The sequence below is a fragment of the Myotis davidii genome, unplaced genomic scaffold (genome assembly GCF_000327345.1).
Source record: "Myotis davidii unplaced genomic scaffold, ASM32734v1 scaffold73, whole genome shotgun sequence".
In the NCBI taxonomy this organism is placed as follows: domain Eukaryota; kingdom Metazoa; phylum Chordata; class Mammalia; order Chiroptera; family Vespertilionidae; genus Myotis; species Myotis davidii.
Genome location: NW_006286675.1, coordinates 5036079 through 5039944, shown reverse-complemented (window position 1 = coordinate 5039944; position 3866 = coordinate 5036079). Strand labels below are relative to the sequence as shown.

The 3866-nt window shown below is 41.9% G+C and overlaps 1 protein-coding gene across 2 annotated transcripts in view; it reads left to right on the top strand.

Moving 5' to 3' along the window:
- The first annotated feature begins 2622 nt into the window (after nucleotides 1-2622).
- The window catches only part of RAF1 (Raf-1 proto-oncogene, serine/threonine kinase), a 37900-nt gene continuing 36656 nt past the window's right edge, over nucleotides 2623-3866 (top strand). For both annotated transcript variants that reach the window (XM_006758290.2, XM_015560382.1), the window contains exon 1: nucleotides 2623-2644. The gene's annotated coding sequence lies outside the window, so the exon portion shown is untranslated. The remainder of the gene's footprint in view (nucleotides 2645-3866) is intronic.

Sequence of the window (3866 nt, the reverse complement as noted above, 5' to 3'; positions counted from 1 at the left end):
TGAGTGTGACAGGGGGCGGTGCCCCAACCCCCCAATCGGCCCTACCCTGCGCGTGACTGAGGGTGGCATTACAACCTCCCTGCTCTGTGCATGACAGGGGGCGGCACCTCAACTCCCCAATCGGCCCTGCTCTGAGCCCGACCAGGGGCTGCACCTAGGGGTTGGGCCTGCCCTCTGCCACCCGGGAACAGGCCTAAGCCAGCAGGTGGTTATCTCCCGAGGGGTCCCAGACTGCGAGAGGGCACAGGCCGGCCTGAGGGTCCCCCTTTACCCCTCAAATGCACAAATTTTTGTGCACCGGGCCTCTAGTCCTATATAATAAAGGCCTAATATGCTAAGTGTCTGGTCGTCCTGTTCGCTGTTCAACCAATCAAAGTGTAAAATGTTAATGATATGCTAAGGCTGCTCATCCGCTTGCTGTGACTACCAGGGAGCAGATGCTCTGACCCATAGGTTAGCTTGCTGCTGGGGACCGGCCAATTGGGACTAAGCGATATGGGCCAGACACACCCTGGAGCCCTCCCGCAGTCCCTCCCTGGCTGGCCAACCTTCCTTCCTGGCCCCGATTGACACTGGTGGGGTCTCTCAGCCTGGCCTGCGCCCTCTCGCAATCCGGGACCCCTTGGGGGATGTTGGAGAGCTGGTTTCGGCCTGATTCCTCAGACCAGGCCGAGGGACCCCATTGGTGCATGAACTAGGCCTCTAATTTTAAGAGAAAGCTAGTCATGACTCACCAAAATGATTTCCTGAGCAGTATTGAGGGGCTTGGCCTTTGACTCTGTTGAGTCCCTTGCTGCATTATTCAGGACTGTGTGTCTTTATGCTATATTTATTTTGCTTGCTCCTAAACTCAGTAGTACTTTAGAAGTTACAAACCATCTTTTAACTTAGATATAGAAACTAGGATATAGCTCTAACTTTCCAAGGAATATTCACGCAGAGGATAAATGAGGTTGAGTGATTATGACAAGTGAACTATGGTAATAAAAATGGACATTTTGTGTGTGTTAATCCTCACCCAAGGATATTTTTTCCATAGACCTCTAGAGAGCTTAGAAGGGAGGGAGAGAGGGCAAGACAGAGAGAAACATTGATGTGAGAGACACATTGATTGGTTTCCTCCCACATGCGGGGATGGAACCTGCAACTCGGTATGTGCTCTTGACTGGGAATCGAACCCATGACCCTAAGTGCACAGGCCAATGCTCTAACTACTGAGCAACGTCAGCCAGGGCAAAAACGGATATCTTTGTATAGAAAAATAAAGCTTTGAAAAAGTTTAGGCTGTAAAAATCTTGAATTATGTGACTAAAGTGAACATATCTTTAGGATGAGAGAATGGGTCATGATGGGAGAATGAAGCATGAAGCCAATTAAAGGCAAACTTTGGTGAACTTATGGTATCTACCACCCTCAGAAATAATGTAGGGTAGAAATAATAGATTCAGAGAAATTTAGAGAAACTTATGATTGACAAGTATAAAGTGGGTGACTACAGAAAGCAAAGATATCTAGTAGTTAATGAGTTCTCTCCATTTTCTTTCATAAAATATCCTTACTCTAGTGTCTTCCAGAGACTGGTTTTGGGAGTGGGCTCATTGTGTCAATTCTTTAATGGAATAGTAGCCAACATAGAGGAAACAGTTAGGATCTAGGCTTTTAATTTCTGAGGTGTTCTTTGATGCTGTGAATGGGTGAGGAGGGAAGGGGGGTCTGGAATGCAGAAGGAAGCAGCTTAGAACCAGTTGAACCTGAAATCTAAAATAAGCTAGAAAAATTGATATTAAATAAATTGTAAGCTTCCTAAGTAATTTATGGAATGTAGCTATCACAATAAATAAAACTATGAGTGTGCTATGTGTTTTCTGGTGAAAGATAAATGTTTAGATTTTAGAATACAGAATCTCAGGCTGTTTCAACAAATATTTAAGGTCAAGGAACTTTTGCAATAATAAAGGTACTGTTTTATCGGGGGGTTGTTATTTATTTTGGATTTTACTTATTCCCCCCCTTTTTATTGAATTTTGGGGTGACAAAATTTATCTGGTTAACAAAAATTATACAGATTTCAGGTGCCTAAACTAAATAGCAATAAAGTTACTGTTTTGTATATATAAAGAGAATGTTTGACTAACTTTTGATACTACATAATACATGTAGTCCTTTAAAGTATTTTTAAATGTATTGGTAACAGATAGATGACATTGGCCCCATTCTTACATTATGAAAAGTAATTCACAATTTTAGCAGTGACATCCAATAGTTTTGCTAATTAAATATAAAAGTATAAAATAGTCACTATTTAAAGCAAATTTTCTTTTTAAAAAGTTTTCTCTGGCAAAATAAAAGTAGGTTTTTTTTTATAACTTTAGATACTATTTTTTCCAGACAAAAAATCTAGCTAAATATTCTTTAAATTAAACCTTTAGCCAGTGTGTTGAAGCAGCATCCTTTCCTGGGAAATGTTTTTGTAAACCAGTCTTGCTTTAAATTGTTTGTGTGTGAGTTCCACAGTTTTGGCTCTTAAGTAGTTTACAGTTTATTGATATTACAAACAATGCTGTAGTAACTATCCCTGTGTGTTTTTGCAGTCCTGTGTTCAGGTCCTCTCCCCTCCTGTCACCCCAGGGTAGATTGTCAAATGGTAGGTGTATTTAAATCTTTAGTAATAGACACTATTCGATTGTTGCAGTTTATACTATTACCAGTATAATGAGAGGTAATTTTCCTCAAATGCTTGTGATGGATGTCTTCAGTCTTTTAAATTTTATAAATCTGATATTAAAAGTAGTACTTTATTTTAAAATTTTGCACCTTTCTAATATATATACACACATGTTCTTTATGTTTCTAGTCTGAATTTGATTCCATTTTGTGTGTGTGTGTCATTTTTAAAAATCTTTTTCTTATTACTTTTCAGGAGTTTGTGTATTAGGAATAGCAATCCCTTATAGGGTGATATATATGTCTTTTAAAATTTTATTTTTATTTTAAAATATATTTTTATTGATTTCAAAGAGGAAGGGAAAGGGAGAGATAGAAACATCACTGATGAGAGAGAATCATTGATTGGCTGCCTCCTGCAAGGCCCCTGCTGGGGATCGAACCTGCAACCTGGGCATGTGCCCTTGAGTGGAATCGAACCCAGGACCCTTCAGTCTGCAGGCTGACACTCTATCCACTGAGACAAACTGGCTAGGGCTATAGTTTGTTGTTGTTGCTTTTTAATATATTTCTATTAATTTCAGAGAAGGAGGGAGGGGAGAAGAGAGAGAGGGGGAGGACGAGGGAGGGAGGGAGAGGAGAGAGAGAGAGAGAGAAACATCAGTGATGAGAGAGGATCATTGATTGGCTGCCTCCTGCATGCCCCACGGGGATCGAGCCCACAACCAGGACATGCACCCTGACTGAAAATCGAACCAGTGACCTTTTGTTCGGGCTTTAATATGCTTTTTATTGATTTTTAGAGAGAGAGGAAGGGAGAGGGATAGAGAGATAAAAACATCAATCAGAGAGAAACACCAATCTGCTGCCTCCTACACGCCTCCTACTGGGAATCAAGCCAGCAACTCTGGGCATTTGCCCTGATTGGGAATCGAACTGGTGATCTCTTGGTTCCTGGGTCAATGCTCAGTTGCTAAGCCACACCAACTGGGCAATCTACTTATATAAAAACCATGGGTGGTGTTCATCATGACCTGAACTGCTGCGACCAAGCGTAAGGAAGTCAGTCCTGCAGGGGTTGTCTTGGCAACGGCTGCACCCTCCCCCGAGCTGTTTCCCAGAGCTGTTTCCTGTAAGGGTGGGGTTTGAGCCAGGAACCCACCCTGGGAGCGTGGAGGCATCTACACTAATAAAAGACAATC